General features: G+C 38.8%; 1 long non-coding RNA gene across 1 annotated transcript in view; it reads right to left on the bottom strand.

The window, feature by feature from the left end:
* Positions 1-989: 989 nt before the first annotated feature.
* The window catches only part of LOC149832802 (uncharacterized), a 42,096-nt gene continuing 23,348 nt past the window's right edge, over positions 990-19,737 (bottom strand). The window contains exons 2-3 of the long non-coding RNA XR_016433372.1: positions 1,384-1,488; positions 990-1,239 (exon numbers count right to left, since the gene is read on the bottom strand). This is a non-coding gene — a long non-coding RNA (uncharacterized LOC149832802). The remainder of the gene's footprint in view (positions 1,240-1,383; positions 1,489-19,737) is intronic.

Genomic DNA, 19,737 nt, shown 5'->3' with positions numbered 1-19,737 from the left:
TTTAATCTCATTTGCCAACTTTAAAAAGAAACCACCTTGTTGAATGAGTCAAATGATGAGATCCATCCATTCCAAATCCCAGATCCATTCCTTCATCTAAAGTTTTCGAACAAACTCTAAGACCATCCAGCCAAGCCATACTATTCTGAAAAGATGATGCTAAGTGTGTCATCTCTCCTAGAAATCCTCCAAAGCCACTTAGCCAAGATGTCAGTATTAAACCTTCCCAAATGGCACTACAAGTAAAAAGGTTTTCACTGGCGCATAAATAATGTCAGCAATTCTTGTGCCAACAGTTGCACCAAGAAAGGCATCGCCGTTAATGCTTTTCTTGGCACAACTTTACACTGCCAGGAAAATGGTTTTTTGCTAGCGCAAATTTGTGCCAGGAAAGGCATCGTCATTAATGCTTTTCTTGGCACAACTTTACACCGCCAGGAAAATGGGTTTTTGCTGACAAATTTGCGCCAGCAAAAATATGCACAGGCAAAGATGTTTCGCAAAATTAAAAAGATCTTTTACTGGTGCAGTTCTGCACCAGAAAAATTTGAATACTGGTGCAGTTCTGCACCAGTAAAGATGTTTCCCAAAATTAAAAAGATCTTTTACTCACGCAGTTCTGTGCCAGCAAAAATATAATACTGGTGCAGTTCTACGCCAGCAAAAATGTTTAACTAAATTGAAAAGAACTTTTACTGGCCAAAGTTGCGCCAGTAAACACTTTTTATGGCGCAATAACCACGTCACTGAAAGGCCTTCAGCAAAAAATGTTTACCAGCGCAGCTTAAAATAGCACCAATAAAAATTTTTATTTAATTTTTTTTTAAATTATATATTCCCAATATGCAGTGTCGCTACATGGTGGGCATGCAGGGACCAGCCTGACAGCCATCCATCTTTGCATTTCTCAAGATGGGTACCTTCACTCTAGAAAAGTTCTCTACTTTATATTAATAAAAATACAGATACAATCTTGACACTACTGGAATCACATGGAACAAAACCTGCTAAACATGATTCACTGTGCTTGGACCACTAATAATGATATAACGGCTCAATTGTATTTACAAGCACTGAGATGTTCTGTTTCTTGAAGAGTAGGTACCTTCACTCTAGAAGGTGTTCCTGAGTTGTCAATATTGCCTTCCAAATCCTATGTCTTCTGCCCCGCGCCAAAGCTACCCATCCTCTTGGTTAGAATTTGACTCTTCTTCCAACCTCCTAGAAAATTCTGACTGCCTAGATGAAACAAGATTGTCAATGGGAGATCAACTTGTCAAATGACTCCTGATACATAAACATCATTCTGAAACTTAACTACAGTCTGCTTTGAAAGCAGAGTAAACAAAAGTGGAAAAATGAGTCCTCATTCCAACAACATACCGGGCTTAATAGAAGCTCTGCTTTTAAGGCAGCATACTTTGCTCTGTTCTCTGCCAACTCTCCCTCACATAATAATCGATCAACTGGTAAATATCCCAGTAAAAGCTAATCATGCACACAAAGCATAGAAGATAGTAAGTTGTGTGACAATAGCGGACATGGGCAACATCAACCTAAATGACAGTTTATTGATTCCCCAAATGGAATTCTGTTATTCCAAAGTTGATAGCCTAAACCATTTGAATGCAACTTATAAAGTAGTAAGTTAAGGACGTAACCAGGAATCACTGACTGAAAATCACTAATGATGATGCTAATTCTACTTACCTAACACCTCACTATTGAAGTTACAGAAACTGAAATATGATTGTTCAATCAATAAAAAAGTCTCAACGACATCCTAACAGCTTTTCCAAGTGAAAGTAGCAGTGAGCACACACACACAATTATGGCTGGTAAATGAGGGCAAGCAGCTTGTGGCTTGGCTTGTCTCAACAAGAGTTTGTTTGCACTCATAAAATAGGCTTGGCAAGCTAAGCCATGAGCAATACATGAAGGATTGCTGACCTGAGCATGGACATGGGTCCTCACCTTGGGTCCACTCATATAAGTTCATTACATAAAGGTAATGTATATATCATGTATGTTATAACATATTTATTGGTGTGACAAACTTGGTTGTGGTATGCAGTTGGGAAAGAAATGGTTAGGTGTCTGATTCCTAGTGCATTAAACATAAAACAAGAATATTTTTTATTCCACAAGCTCAGATTGGCTGGGATGAACTAACTCAGCTCATTACAACTCATGAGCTCAAGCTGGGGCATAGCCTAATGAGGAAAGCATGAACAACGAGCACAAAAAACAAGACACCATTCAACTTATCCATCTTCAGAATAGATAACAAGTACAGCAAACAAATCATCACCAACAAGCTCTAACCAGGAAAGATTGCAAACATGCAAAATTTCTTATCTCAAGCATGTTGAACTTAATAGCATCGACCACAAGTAAAATGCTGGAACAATCTGCCTCTAGGAAAGAATAAACCGTTAAATTAAAGCACAAATAATATTATCATATTCTATGTATTCAAATACTCTCTCATTTTTTGTTCTAGAGCTCTAGAACCAAAGTGCACACATGTACTATACATAAGCTTCAGGGAACGACAAGCCACAACCTGAAAATCCCAGCAGAACCATTGCAAAGTTTAGGGTTGGATGTTCAGAAAGACAGCTAAAAGCCACAAAGAGAATCTGCTACAAGGCATCCTTACCAGCAATACAAAGAAAGTGAAAACCCATCAAACAGCTACAAACAGTAACCACATGTATCAGTCACATGTAGATGCAGGGTGTAACACAGCTGCACACACTGCAAACAACTGTCCAAAATTCTTTAGAGCTCAATCAACAGAGGAATCAAGCTAAATGCTAAGTCACACGGACTCGGCTAGGGAGGCGCCGCACCCGAGTCGACACGGCCCGACACGGGTGCGGCTTAGGACACGGCCCGGACTCGGTCAACGAATCGAGGCCGATTCCGTTCTCGTTTTGGACTTGGTCAATGTTGACCGAGTCCAAAAATATCCATTTTTAGGGCAAAAAACAAAAAAAAAATGATCTTTTTATATATATATTTAATATATATATATATATAGCATGAGTCTCAAACATAAGCCCTAGAAAAAATTGCAAAGTACCCCCCTTTCTGCAAGGGCAAAAGTACAATTTGCAAAGTTTGTAAGAACACTCATGATGGTGCCAAACTTTAGAGGACAATATCCACATATATGCACACACTGGATATATATATATATATATAGCCGTGTCCCCGTGTCCAAAATTTTTGAAATTGTGCCGCACCCGCACCCATGTGACATAGGCTAAATGTCAAATATTTGAAGTTATCCCACGAGATGACTTAAGAACGCAGTAATATGATTGTCAAAAAATAAGACAAGATTACTCATCCAATAGACTCTGAGACAGCAGACTTGCTGGAGACCATCGGTCTAGCCCAATGTTGTGGAAAGCGTTGAGGTGAAGCGAGGCGCCCCACCAAAAACTTAGGTGAGACGTAAGCCTCGAGGTGTAAGTGAAAAAGGTGCAAAGGGTCTGACCCGATCCATGTAATATCCATGTAATGACTATGTAACTCCTTTTGCATTTATCGGGTCTGGATACACTAGATCCGGACCCATACTGTAATGTAAACTTAAATACATAAGTTAGGTCACGATTTCTTTTGACTAAAATCGTGACAGCCGTAATCGACCTCTCTCTCTCTCTCTCTCTCTCTCTCTCTCTCTCTCTCTCTCTCTCTCTTCTTCTTCTCAACGCAGGTGCAGAGGAAAACTTTCATGGTATCAGATCATAGATCCATCTAGGGGTTGAAAAGGATTCCAAAGGTGCGACAGATCAAAGGTTTGAGGTTTCTTTTATCTCCCATCTTCTTTTCTTCTTCAATTTTCTTTTTCTCTACCTCCATTCCCAATCTCCATCTCTCGTTTTCCCCCTTTTTCTGTTTTTCTACAGTCTTTTCTTTTCCTTTAGTGGATTCACGCCTCACGTGAATTCCTAAGTTGTTCACGAAGAGCTCACGTGAATCCTGGTTCACGGTAACCCTGTACATCAAGGAAAGGAAAGGCTTGTTTCACGTGAATGTCCTGTTTCACGTGAAACACTAAGATTCCATTCAATTTTTTTTTCTTCTCTTTTCTGCGTATCCCTTCTTCTACTGGGCTGGATATCCAAGTCTGATCGTGCATTTCGGGCAGACCTGCGACATCAAATCTGGGATTCTAAACCCTTTTGATGTCCAGCCTGTTGTGTGACAATCTCTTTTGATTCGACTCTCAGAACCCTTTTCTCGTATCATATTTCTTTTGACTGTTACGAGTGGGATTCACATTGAAAATAGAGTCTTTTTTCTCTTCCTTTCCTCATTGCTTCCACATTGAAAATACAGTCTAAATTTCTTTTTCATTGCTTAAATATCCGACCTTTCAAAGTAGAAAAGAAAACCCAGTCTTGGAATACAGTGTGAATCTCTTCTGACAGCCTCTAGTCGCCAATTTTTGAGTTTCTCAGCCAAAAAAAAAAAGGACGATCAACGAACATCTCTGACTGCAGACTGAGCACTTTGTGGATACTCTGGTAACACAAAAAGGGGTTCATTTTTCTTGTTAAAACTCTTCTTCATGGATATTCATTCTTCATCCAATCTTTCTTCAAGTTTTCTCACTCAACTCGTTTCTGAAAAGTTAACTACCTCAAACTTCTTGATTTGGAAGAGACAAATCATTCCTTTTATAAGGAGTCAAGGTCTCTTAGGTCACCTTGATGAAACCACTCCCGCTCCACTCGAATTTGTTACGAGAGAGGAAAAAGACGACAAAGGAGTAAGTTCAATTGTGTATGTCAAGAATGTAGAGTGTAATAACCGCAATTTTTTCATTAAAAATTTTAATATTTTAAGTGTAATATGGGCGGATTTGGGCACGGATCCAAGTTTCGGATCCAGAACCCATACCTAAGTGATACCTCTTATACATATAAACCTATTAAATATCAATATACATAAATAAAAAAATAAATAAAAAATATATATATATATATCCTTAGGTAGGGTTTTGGATCCAACTATGGATCTACATTTTTAAAAAAGACCCGGATCCAACACGTTGTTGGATCCTGAGTGCGGGTCGCGGTTCGGACCCAGCCCACACCCTAAAAAAAAAAAAGTCTCAAAAATTTGGGTTAAAATTTCGGGGCGTTACAATTATGATATCAGAGCCTGAGAACAATAAATCAAAGATCACGGTCATGCCACATCCAGTAATCGCTCTGTGAGTATAATTTTTATTTTTTTTACTTTATTAGTCATGATAATTACATTGTTTCTCCTATATAAGTATAAATATATATATGTAATGATTTTTGGAACACTACAATTCAAAGATAGTAAAATTTTGTGTATTGAAATGATTAATAGATGTATCGCTGATCCCAAGCTAGTTCGAGCACAACCAATGAATGGCAGGAGCAAAGGGGTTTCGTGATGGAAACTCTCAGTAATCTGGCTCAGGCAATGGACACTCAAACGCGCAACCAGACAGAGCTAGCTGCGGCCATAAGCAGGAGTCAAAATACCAACACGATCACATATAAGAAATTCTTGAAATTAAATCCGTCAACTTTTTCAGAAAAGGCTGACCCAGAGGTAGCCGAGAACTGGATCGCGGAAACAGAGCAGCATTTCGGGTTTTGCCTGTTCCCGAGGAACAAACGGACTTTGGTACCTATCGCTTGACGGAAGATGCTCAAAAGTGGTGGGACACAACCCGAACCATCCACTTTGCCGGGATGGATACTATTCCATGGGAAGATTTCAAACGGGCATTTTTAGAGACGTATTTTCCCCACCATGCTCGTGATCAGAAGCAACGGGAGTTCCTAGAGCTTCTTCAGGGGAATATGAGTCTGGTAGAATACACTACCAAATTTCGGACCTTGGAGCGGTACTATCCGAACTTATTTGACAATGATAAGGCTAGAGCGACTAAGTATGTTCGGGGACTTAAGGACGGGTTACGAACTCGTGTGATGATCAATTCGCCATCCACTCTCGCACAAGCCATTGAAGTGGCTACTATGCTGAACGAAGATTGAGAGCGGTCGAGGAAGGGTCAGGAGAGCACATCGTGAAAGCGGGAAGCTGGTCCGCAACAGTACCAAGGTGGCAAGAAACACCAACCACCTCACAAGAAGCAGAGGTACAATGGTGGTAATCGTCCTCCGCAGCAACAGGGACAAAATAGAGTGTGCCAGAAGTGCAACCGGTTCCACTACGAACAACCTTGCCCCAGAGACACCGGTGCATGTCTCTACCGTGGAAAGATGGGTCATTATGCCCGTCAGTGCCACAAGAACATGTCGGATATGCAGAAACGGAATGCCGGAGGAGGGCAGCAGCAACAACCATCTCAGCAGCAGCAAGCACCGTAGCAAAATGCAAAGAAGAGGGTGCCTGGACGCGTATATGCCACCACTGTGGATGAGCTGGAAAAGGGAAATCTAGTACAAGGTACAGTACTTGTTAATGGCCATGTTGCACTTGTTCTCTTTGACTGTGGTGCTACACATTCGTTCATATCCATAGAGTTTGCAAAACTTTTAGGAGCACATACTGAATCCCTGAAACATGCATTAGATGTGTATAATCCGATAGGATACAATTCGATATGTGTAAACTACTTCCCTGATGTAATAATTGTACTTGAAGGGCAGAACTTACCTGCCGACCTAATCTTGCTCGATATGATTGAATATGATGTCAAATTAAGGATGGATTGGTTATATGAACATTATGCCAATGTTCTCTGTCGCCAAGGGAAAGTGGTTTTGTCCCGACCAGGATTGCCAAAGGTTGAGTTTTGGCTCTCCAGACCTACGGTGAAGGGCCGAATTGTATCGGTATTAAAGGTTCAGAAGTATATGCGGCAAGGGTGTCGAGCATTCCTAGTAAATGTATTCTCCTGCGAGTCGAAGATCACACCATTAGGAGAACTTGAAGTGGTTCGTGAATTCCCAGAGGTGTTTCCAGATGAGTTGCCTGGACTACCTCCACAGCGTGAGGTAGATTTTCATATCGAGTTGGTGCCTGGGACGACACCGATCTCAAAAGCGCCCTATCGTATGGCCCCCAGCGAAATTGGAAGAACTAAAGAAACAACTCCAAGAGTTGATGGAGCAACGCTTCATTAGACCTAGCGTGTCACCATGGGGAGCACCAGTTCTTTTTATGAAGAAGAAAGAGGGTTCTGTGAGGTTGTGTATAGACTATCGGATGTTGAATCAAGCGACCGTAAAAAATAAGTATCCCCTACCTCGCATTGAAGACTTGTTCGATCAATTGCAAAAGGCTAAAGTGTTTTAAAAAATCGATCTCAGATCTGGATACCACCAACTTCGGATCAAGGACAATGATATTCCCAAGACAGCCTTCAGAACGTGGTACGGTCACTACGAGTTCGTAGTTATGCCATTCGGATTGACAAATGCTCCCACCGCATTCATGGATTTGATGAATCGGGTATTCAGAGCATACTTGGATACCTTTGTGATTGTATTTATTGATGATATACTTATATACTCTGAAAGCATAGAGCAACATCGAGAACATTTGAGGATTGTATTGGGGACTCTCAAGGAACACCAGTTGTTCGCCAAATTCTCCAAGTGCAAATTCTGGCTCGAGAAGGTCATGTTCTTGGGCCATGTCATATCGCGAGACGAGGTCGCTGTGGACCCGGCTAAGGTTGAAGCTGTATTAAATTGAGGTCAACCGAAGAATATCGGTGATATCAGGAGTTTTCTAGGATTAGCAAGCTATTATAGAAGATTCATTCAGGACTTTTCACGGATTGCCATGCCCATGACCAAGCTTCTGAGGAAAGGAATTAAGTTCGAATCGACGGATAAGTGCGATGAGAGTTTCCAAATCTTAAAGAAGAAGCTTACCACCGCACCAGTGTTGGCTTTACCTTCAGGTCATGGTGGTTTCATGGTCTACTCAGACGCATCAGGTACTGGGTTGGGATGTGTTTTAATGCAGAATGGTAAGGTGATAGCATATGCCTCTCGCCAATTAAAGATTCATGAACGAAACTATCCAACTCATGATCTCGAATTGGCAGCCGTAGTGTTTTCTTTGAAAATATGGCGACATTACATGTATGGGGAACAATTCGAGGTATTTACTGATCACAAAAGTCTCAAGTACCAGTTTTCCCAGAAATAGTTGAATATGCGACAACGACAATGGTTGGAGTTTATAAAAGATTACGACTTTACCATTTTCTATCACCCAGGAAAGGCAAATGTGGTAGTTGACTCTCTTAGTCGCAAAGCTGGTTGCAGTTTGTCCAGTCTATTGACAAAAGGGTGGAATTTGGTGGAGGAATTCATTGATTGAAAACCGTTCGCAGATGTCGTGGAAAGTATCAAGGTATCTAATTTATCTGCCCATCCGGAGATCCTTACAAAGATTATTGAAGGTCACAAAGAGGATCCCCAGTATGAGAAATTGAAGTCACTAGCCCATTCACACTTCTCACTCAAAGAAGATGGCAGTATCTGGCTGCAAAAGCGACTTTGGGTCCCTAGTGACCCCAAGTTGAAAGAAGAACTATTGGGAGAAGCACATAAGTCCAAATACACCATACACTCGGGGAGTACAAAAATGTTTAAAGACTTACAACGAGGGTATTGGTGGAATGGAATGAAGCGTGAAGTCGCAAATTATGTCTCCAAATGTCTGACTTGTCAGCAAGTCAAGATTGAACATCAGAAGCCTGGTGGTATGATGCAGCAAATGAAGATTCCACAATAGAAATGGGAAGAAATCACCATGGATTTCGTGATGGGTTTGCCCAAAAGACGGAAACAACATAACGCTATATGGGTAATAGTGGATCGACTGACCAAATCGGCTCACTTTCTACCCATACGAATAAATCAATCCCTCGAGAGCTTAGCAGACTTTGTTAGAAAGTGGCTTTGAATACATTAGGTTCAATAATGAACCCATACATGCACATAAAGTGTGAATAAACCCATTAAAGGGAACAACATAAGCACATAATGTGCGAACACATAAACCCACACAAGGGGCAAAAATATGACTTAAAGTCATAAGTTGAATATTATTGAAAGAAGGGAAGAGGGGAAAAACCCCTTACAATGAAGCAAGAGCTCCTCCAAATCTCTAAGAAATACAAGGGGGAGACCCCTATTTATAACACAAGAGAGGAGCCACAAAGGGGGCTCCCAAAGGAGTCGTTGGGAGCCCCCAACGGTCACATTTGTGACCGTTGGGGGCTCCCCAACGACTCTTTGGGGAGCCTCCCTAGGTGGCGCAAACCCAAAAAAATAGAAAAAGAAAAAATAAAGTTAAATTACAAACATATTCCGAATGGAATATGCGTAAAACTGGAAATGTCTAAACTACCCCTATGCCTATAAATAGAAAAATATATATGTTATATATATAATTAGGATAATACATATGCATATATTGTATATATGCATATGTATTATCCTTTATATATATAAAATATATATAGTATTTCAAAGGTTGAATGATACATTTTAACACCCCGCCTCAAACTTTGCGTGAGGGAACGAAAAAGATTGAAGAAAGCAAGAGGAAAAATCTCAAGGCTTCAAGAGCCTTTAGTCCGAATGCCATTGAAAATGTAAATGTCTTCCTCCAACGTCTTTAACGATGAGCACCTTCCATGATCTATCCAAGGTACTTCCTTTTCCACTTATCTTCAAGATCCTGTGGAACAACAACAAAGAACAAGTAAAAAATATCTTTGCACTTTACTCAATTGGAACTTTCCTAACAAGGTGCAAAATTATATTTATGCAAGATCACATGATAAAATACTTACTTTAGCATAAGGAAAATTTAGAAAAAAACAAAATTTCAAAATCATATATCATGTTAAATGGTAAGCGGAAGCAAATTATGCGGAAATGAATTGCAAGAATGCATAATTCATTCATAAGGTCCAACATTGTACAAACATAACCCCATAATGAGGAATAACACAATGGTCCCCTAAGGGACACCATAGCAAGCCTACGAAGAGGCATAAGTTACATATGCTTTATTGAATGAGATCCTAAAAAGCCATAAAGAGCCTATGCATATATTATCATGAAATGAATTAATACTTAAATGAATCATTAATGAACATGCTTCAAACATGTAATGAAGTGCTAAACAAGAAAAACGACGTCTCCAAGCATACTTTAGACAAAATAAACACAAGAGTTCACAAGGTTTTAAATCCATTTACGAGGTAAAACGAAGAGTGTTATTTGAGTAGAGAATCTTACCCATTTAGGAAAATCTCACTCAATTGACAAAAACACATTTTGCATACAAAAGTGGCCAAAGAACCATAAGCACTTAATATATGCCAAAAAATCAACTTGATTTTTAAAATATGCATATCAAAAATATGATTCACTTGAATATCTTAAAACACAAGTCATGAATGAAATTTTGCAAATTTCAACAATAGTTCATCCATTACAAACCACTACCTCATTAGTCCTCCAAAGCCCATAAATCAAGTGTATAAGCTACTAGATCAAGAATATAAATATAATGCCATTAAAGGCCAAATGACACACACTAAGGTGTGTAAAAATATCTCTTGTCTACATATAATAATACTTGAACTGAGTGTATCAACGACAAGAACAAGAGAATACACGCCAACATGGACAAAAAACATCTCTTGTCTACGTAAAAATACACTCAAGATCAAATATGTTCAGCTACTAGAACAAGAGTATTAAGTCAACCATGGGCTAAAAACAAAATACATCTCTTATCTACATAAAATGGCACTTGAATTGAGTGAAAGAAGTCAACCATGGGCATATAACTCAGCGACTAGAACAAGGACACAAATGCCAACATAGGCTAAAATCACACACCATGGTGTGAATCAACGTGCCTTGTCTACATAAAATAACACTCAAGACAAGTGTGTTCAGCTACTAGACCAAGAGAGCAAAAGCCAACAAAGAGCAACCAACACACGAAGGTGTAATAAAATTCTTGTCTACATATGATGACACTTAGATAAGGGGCATAAAAGGATAAGACTTTTGAGGCAATAAAACTTGTAATGACAATCATATAAATAAAACCTTGAAACAATATTCTTTAAAAAAGAATACTCATAACAATATCATTTTGAAATAAAATGTGTGAATATACACACACCAAGAATACTTGTGCATAAGAACACAAAACATAAATGTGCAAATGCACTCATATGATTCATAAACAATAAAAGGTTGGGCAAAAAAACCCCAAAATCTTGATTTTAATATACCTTAAAACATTTAAGGTTTTAAACATTATATATCCATCACATTTATATATAAATAAGAGCATCCATAAGATCAATGGCCAACATTAAACTAGTGACACACTCATATACCAAATCATTCTAGAGTCTCAAGGTGCCCATAACTCACCTCAACCACCATCTATAATATGGTAAGTGGACAAACTAAAATGACATAACAATGAGTGCCACACTCATAATTAGAGATCATATACCAAATCATTCTAGAGTCCTAAGGTGCCCATAACTCACCTCAAAAATCTCTAATATAACAATAGTGCCATAAAAAAGAATTGATGCATCATATGACAACATGTGATGGATAAAATAAGTGCCATTAAAAGTCAAAAGAATACCTTGGCAACAAACATAATGACATGAAGAATACATCTTGGGATAATCAAGACAATCAAGCTTTTTAATCAAAGGAATCACAAGAACCGTAACGGTTCACAAAGAGAGGTTTAACTCAAAACTCAAAGAAAGAATATTCAATAGTACTTGAAAATTTATAGATTTGGGATAAAAATCCCATACAACAAGTTTTAAATATCCTTTGATTGTGATGAGATATGCAGAAACGTACAAAGTGCTATAGGTACTTATCATGTTTTATAATGATTTTAAAAAGGGTCAATATCTAAATTCATTATATTTTTCACAAAAAGAAATGTGCATAAAAGCTTCATAATGTAAGAAATGTCTACGAAGAGACAATACATATGCAAGCACAAAAAGATGTGCACGAGGGCACTCACACAATATTTGAACAAATACACACCAAGGTGTAAACAAACATGCACTAAGACATGTATTTCATAGAAAAGAGGAAATGCATACAAGCGCAACTATTTGAGAAACAAATGTATATAAAATACAAAAACACACAAAAGGGAGCAAGTATGCACTTTATAAAAAGAGCAATCCTTGAGATTTCTCAAACTTTTAATTATGTAATTATATGCTTGATAAATGTAATTTAGGACAAAGAGGACCATATGATGGTCAACATAGACATCTTTAGAGATATAAACACGAGGTTTTGAAATCTTATGTGAAAAATACAAACCAACAAGTTTGTAAAGTTGTATCAATAAAATTAACGAAATCTTTTATACCAAAAAGATGTAATAGACACACTATGCATTCTATATAGTGTGAGAAATTCTTTTAAAAAATCTTTTACAATGTTTCGAACAACCTATTTATCACAAAAAATCCTTTAAATAAACCAAAATCATTGAAACATCTTTAGGAGTTCTTATCACTAACAAGAACTACTTAGGATTCATAAAGAGGTAAGCTACAAAGATTTAGATGAGAAAATCAAAGAATATAGTAAAGAACATTAACTTATACAAGAATTATATAAGTTACAAAAAGTTTTGCCAAAAAAAAAACAAACACAAGAGTTTTTAAGCAAAGATCATTAATTTAGCAAGAAATCGTATTTAAAAAGTTAACTTATATGTTAATCACGAAATTCTTATGAAAAATCATAAATCTCACATAATTAAAAAATAATTTTGCAAAACATAAATTACTATTATATGTGATGAGAAATCGATAACTATATAACCAAGAATTATATTTTTGAACAATAAACAAGTTTACCAAATTTAAAAGTAGATATGCGAACACGCGAAAAAGTGAAAGGAAATGATTAAACTAAAAACACTAAATGTGCAAGAAAGATAGTTTCATAATGCATAATATGTTAAGAAAAGAGATGCATACCGAAAAAACTTCTAATAAAAAAAGAACAATGAATACTTCACCATTTCTTGAGCACCACGCTTTCCGTTGCGCCAAGAGACAATCCCATCGTAACCGAGCTCTGATACCATGTTAGAAAGTGGCTTTGAATACATTAGGTTCAATAATGAACCCATACATGCACATAAAGTGTGAATAAACCCATTAAAGGGAACAACATAAGCACATAATGTGCTAACACATAAACCCACACAAGGGGCAAAAATATGACTTAAAGTCATAAGTTGAATATTATTGAAAGAAGGGAAGAAGAGGGGAAAAACCCCTTACAATGGAGCAAGAGCTCCTCCAAATCTCTAAGAAATACAAGGGGGAGACCCCTATTTATAACACAAGAGAGGAGCCACAAAGGGGGCTCCCAAAGGAGTCGTTGGGAGCCCCCAACGGTCACATTTGTGACCGTTGGGGGCTCCCCAACGACTCTTTGGGGAGCCTCCCTAGGTGGCGCAAACCCAAAAAAATAGAAAAAGAAAAAATAAAGTTAAATTACAAACATATTCCGAATGGAATATGCGTAAAACTGGAAATGTCTAAACTACCCCTATGCCTATGAATAGAAAAATATATATATAATTAAGATAATACATATGCATATATACAATATATGAATATGTATTATCCTTTATATATATAAAATATATATAGTATTACAAAGGTTGAATGATACATTTTAACAGACTTATACATCAGAGAGATTGTTAGACTGCATGGAGTACCAGTCTCTATTATATCAGATCGAGATCCTCGATTTACTTCTCGGTTTTGGAGTCAGTTGCAACAGGCCTTAGGTACGACACTGAAGCTGAGTACCGCTTTTCATCCCCAGACTGACGGACAATCAGAGAGGACTATCCAGACACTAGAAGATATGTTGCGAGCATGTATGCTGGATTGGAAAGGTGAGTGGGACAAGCATGTTGTTTTAGCCGAATATGCTTACAATGATAGTTACCATGCGAGTATCGGCAATGACTACTTTCGAAGCTCTGTACGGAAGACCCTGTAGATCACCTGTGTATTGGGATGAAATTGGTGAACGGTCGGTAGAATCAGCAATCGTGTTACAACATTATACCCAACAGATCAAGATGACAAGAGATAGACTGCTCATAGCCTAGAGTCGACAAAAGAGTTACGCAGATCAGAGGCGCAGGGAGCTCACTTTTGATGTGGAGGATCGGGTTTTTGTGAAGGTATCACCCACCAAAAGTGTGTTTCGTTTTGGTAAGAAAAGAAAATTGAGTCCCAGATATGTCGGACCTTTTGAGATTTTGGAACGGATTGGGGAAACGGCCTATCGTATAGCCCTGCCTCCCCAATATGCTCAGATACATAATGCATTCCATGTATCTATGTTAAGAAAATATCTTCAAGATCCGTCGCATGTCATCCAGTATGAAGATGTAGATATAAGGGAAGACCTAACAATGGAAGAAAAACCAGTGGAGATATTGGAATGAAGCGAGCGATTCTTGAGATCAAAGACCATTCCTCTCATCAAGGTGAGATGACAACACCATGGCATTGATGAAAGCACGTAGGAACCTGAGGCTAGTATGCGGGAGAAGTACCCCAATCTTTTCGAGTAAGCACCCACAGGTAAATTTCGAGGACGAAATTTCTTTAACGGGGAAAGGATGCAATAACCGCAATTTTTCCATTAAAAATTTTAATATTTTAGGCGTAATATGGGCGGATTTGGGCACGGATCCAAGTTTCGGATCCAGAACCCATACCTAAGTGATACCTCTTATACATATAAACCTATTACATATCAATATACGTAAATAAGAAAATAAATAATATATATATATATACTTAGGTAGGGTTTTGGATCCATCTATGGATCCACATTTTTAAACAAGACCCGGATCCAACACGTTGTTGGATCCCGAGTGCGGGTCGCGGTTCGGACCCGGACCCGGCCCACACCCTACAAAAAGAAAAAAAAAGGGTTAAAAGGGCAACCCGATATGGGTTGCCCGATAAAAACATATGGGAAGGGGGAAAACCCCCTCCCCCGATAAATCGTGTGTTAGGGTTCAGTTGAACCCTAACACGTCAAGAGTGAGGGATTTGGGGGGGAAACCGCAACCGTCAGGGGGGGGAGCTTCCTTTTCGGGTGGCCACCCTCCTGCAAAGGGGGACCCCGAACCCCTCTTCCATCCCTCTCTCGCTATCTCTTTTCCCTCTCTCACTCTCATCGGCCTCTCTACCTTTCGGATCGCCCTCCGAGCTCCGGCCTGCAGCTCGAAGCCCTTGCCAGGAGAAGCCAACCTCTCCTCTACTGGTGGTGCTGTCAAGGCCGACCCTCCCTCGTGGTTGCCGCAACCCCTTCGCCGGAAAATGGTAGGAGTTCTGCACTTTTATTGTTCGGTGTTGATTGCATCCGGTTATGTTGGGTCGGTCAAGGAAGAAACCTTGTTATCGCATGATTCGAGGGTTTTATTGGGGGGGGGGGGTCCGATGACTGTGTTCAATAACCCCAGATTTGGAGGTTTCGGATATTTTTATGAAGGGGATGAGAGAAGGATATGTGAGATGTCGGAAAACCTAAATCGACTGATTTGGGGGGGGGGGGGGGGGGGTTCTGACTGCTATGAAAAAAAAAGGGGGCTTTCCCCTAAGAATATTTATGTTTAATAATTTTAATTCCTATTCCCGTTCAATAACCCTTCTTAGAACTGCTGAGAAATTCTGTTTGGAAAGTTATAATGCTCGGTCTTGATGTTGGACGACTCACATTGATAGGGATTCATCATGCCAACAACCTGGGGCTGATTAGTCTAATGACTTGGTGTTACGTTACCTACTTGTATTTAACTTGGACACTTGCATCTGCACATAATGACAACTCTTGTTATATTATTGATGTGCCATTTGAGATCTGTTGTATTATCTAGTTTATTTTCCCAGTAATAATGTTAGATAATACCATATGTTAAATTTTCTTGTTGTACGACTAAATGAGTGGTCCTTCAAAATGTTGGAATTTTTGGTATTCATCTTTCTAACATAGAGGTTTTAGAGGGTCTGAATTTTTGGGCATACTATTGGACTGATAAGCTGAAATATGCCATTGCTGCAAACTGAAATTTAGTGGAAAAGTTCATTTTTAAATAAAGATGCATGACAAATTTCTGTAGTATATATTGTGCAAACGTGGGAATTATTGCATCACAATGCACTACTCTCCTTGGGATCCAATATAGCACAAATGCAGAGTCTTGGTTCTGCGTGTGTGCTACATTGTAGGTGGCAGTGTGTACATATTCTGAGGTTAGGTCATCTCACGGGTTGGATGCATTCTGGTAGACTGACACACAGTCTGTGCACGTATGACCATGCTTGAGTGTTGTAAGGGTCTGGACACTGATTGTTTTTCATATGATTAATCAATGTAAATGCATGTTTAAATTCTGTGTTTTCGTTTGAATTACTTATGAAAAACCAAAGTGCTGCCCATGTTAGAGTTTTGTATATGTCTAGTGATAATGATTGTTATCTAATCAATTAAAGTTAGTTGCATGTATTCCAAATTGCGCAATGACTAGTTAGCTGTATGTTATAATGGTCTTCGATGATGTATGAAGCTGCATGTTATTCAAATGCTAGATGCCTAGTTAGTTGCCTATTATGATAATATTCGGTTCATATGAAATAACATCTTAAACTGATGCTCAATGCCGATTTAGTTGCATATTAGGTTGAGATTCAATATAGTATTTAATTTCGTATTCACTTTATGTTCAAATGCTTAGTCAGCTGCATATTAAGACGAGGTTCAATTGCTCATTTAGCGACATATTGAGAAGACCAGAGAGGCGATCCAAGCACACGTAAGACAGTCATTTGTTGTCTAGTATGGGCATTATGCTTATAGCTGGAATTGGGTGATGTTATACATTTGTGAAAAACTGTGTTTTTAAAATTTATTGCCATTAAGAACAATGATTTACTATGAAATTTTGTATGGTCATTGTACATGTAGTGAGAAATATGTGATGTTGCACATTTGTGAAACATGGTGTTTTAAACTTTATTGATAGAATGATCTGATGGGCGTATGTGTAAATTGTCCATATTTGAAAAGCATGTCATGAAAGTTACGGATGTATGCACCGTGTGTGGGTCACACACTAACCTTGAAATCATAAGAGGAATACATGTGAAAATTCAAAATGTTTAGATATAAAGATTTTTGCCTGACTGGTTTAAAAGTACCGGGGGCTTGGTGCTTGACGGTTTAAAGGTACCGAAGCATTATGAATAACAACCATAACACTGATGAGAAACTTAAATTTAATTTCTATGGCCAGACTGGTTTAAAGGTACTGAGGCTTGTGTGCTTAACTGGTTTAAAGGCACCGGAGCACTCTGAGTGAAGTTAAGCAATCAATATAGAAAAAGGATTTGGAAGGTTTATTCACCTTGGAAAAAGGACTAAGGTTGGGATTTACTGCTAAGGCAGTAGAAGGAAGTTGGGGAAAAGCCTTGTACTTCGGGAAGAAAATTAAATAATGAAACCAACTCACTCAGATTCGGGCTTACCTTAGAGAGGGTAGGTGGTACAAAGCTCCAGGGACGTGTTTAACTATTTCGAGCTAAAGTGACTCGTTAGTCTCAGTCCTCGGAGTTGGGGGACCCGGACTACCAATATGTCCTAGGTGGTAGCTCTTTGTTCTTCTGCAGAAGTTAGGGATGCATCCTGTTTTGGTTTTGGCCTTTGGGAGTTTCTCTCGGTCACTGGCCGCTCCCTTGGGATTTCAGTCACAATTAGAATGTTCGGGTTAATAAAACAACTTTGAATAATATACCCCCAAACGTTCTCTTCCGTGATGGTTGCCTCGGCCCGTGTGTACCCGCGGGATAAGAAAAGATAAACATCAATTAGAACATCTTAGGTATCACAGTGAGTGGATAAACATCAATTAGAACATTTAAACTCCGCCTGTGTATAACTGTTTAGTTATACACTGCCGGTCCCAAGCCCGGATAAAGGAGGAGGGTTGCGGTAGGCCTGTGACAGCCAGCATAAAAACTTAGTCATACCCTATGAAAATGAACCAATATGAGAATTTCGTTGGGGCGTTCCCTACTGAGCGACGCATTGTACTCTCTAGGCCTGGAGGCAGTGATAAATGGGCAAGGGTTGCTAGGTCGTCGCCTAGAAGCGACGCGTCACACCGGCGCCCGGGTGTGGTGTCAAATAGGCAAGGGTTCCCTCACTTTGTTGGACGGGTGGGGGTAAAGAAGTTAGTCCAAGACCATAAAATTAGGTTAGCCACTTGGAACATAGGGTCTTTAACTGGTAAGTTGGTAGAGTTAGTAGATGTTATGTGTAGGAGAAAGATTGATATTTTATGTCTACAAGAGACCAAATGGGTAGGTGAGAAAGCAAAAGTGATAGAACCTTGGGGATATAAGATTTGGTATACAGGAATAAATAGGAATATGAATGGAGTAGGGATTGTTATGAGTCGTCAGTTTATAGATAATGTAGTTGAGGTCCGTAGGAAGGGTGATAGAATTTTACTTATTAAATTAGTATTAGGTACGGATATTATTAATATTATTAGTGTTTATGCACCTCAAGTAGGTTTAGATGATTCCATTAAGCATCAATTTTGGGAAGATTTAGATGGAGTAGTACAAGGGATATCTTATGGAGAAAAGCTTTTCATCGGCGGTGACCTTAATGGACATGTAGGCATTAGTAGGGATGGATTTGAGAGTATCCATGGAGGCTATGGTATAGGAGAAAGAAATGAAAGTGGAGAAAGGATTTTAGATTTTTGTTTGTCCTATGATATGATCTTAGCAAACACTTGGTTTAGGAAGAGGGAGTCTCACCTAGTAACATTTAAAAGTGGGGTTAATACGAGTCAGATAGATTTTTTCCTACTTAGAAAGAGAGATAGGGGTTGTTGCATCGATTGTAAGGTTATACCGGGAGAAAGTGTAACTACACAACATAGAGTCTTAATTTTAGATATTATAATTAGACAATGCCGCACAAGGGATAGACATAGGATAGATCCTAGAATTAAGTGGTGGGCACTGAAAGGAGCTAAACAAGGAATGTTTGTAGAGCAGGTAGTTAAGGAAATTGATTGGTGTCGCGAGGAGGATTCAGAATCAATGTGGAAAAAGATAGCGGGTGGCATGAGAAAAGTGGCTAAGGAGGTATTGGGTGAGTCTAAAGGCGGTGCACCACTAGGTAAGGATACATCATGGTGGAACGAGGATGTCAAATTAGCTATTAAGGTTAAAAGAGAGTGTTATAAAAATCTAAGTAAGAGTCGTGATAATGAGAATTTGGAGAAGTATATGATAGCAAAGAAGGAAGCTAAAAAAGTAGTTCGAAACGCGAGGACTAAGGTATATAAGGAGGTTTATGACAAGTTGGATACCAAAGAAGGCGAGAAGGATATTTATAGGCTTGCAAAGATGAGAGATAGGAAATCGAGGGATTTGGGTATGGTTAGATGTATCAAAGATGAAACGCAAAGGGTTTTAGTCAAAGATGAGGAGATTAAGGAGAGATGGAAAGATTATTTTGATAAGCTATTTAATGATAGTCATGCTCAAGATCTTGGAGACTTCTCTATTCCTTTTCATGAGATAAATCGTGA

This window comes from Nuphar pumila, chromosome 7, assembly GCF_984573655.1.
Source record: "Nuphar pumila chromosome 7, dmNupPumi1.hap1.1, whole genome shotgun sequence".
Lineage (NCBI taxonomy): Eukaryota > Viridiplantae > Streptophyta > Magnoliopsida > Nymphaeales > Nymphaeaceae > Nuphar > Nuphar pumila.
Note: the sequence above shows the minus strand (reverse complement) of the source record. Positions and strands in the feature narration are given on the sequence as shown.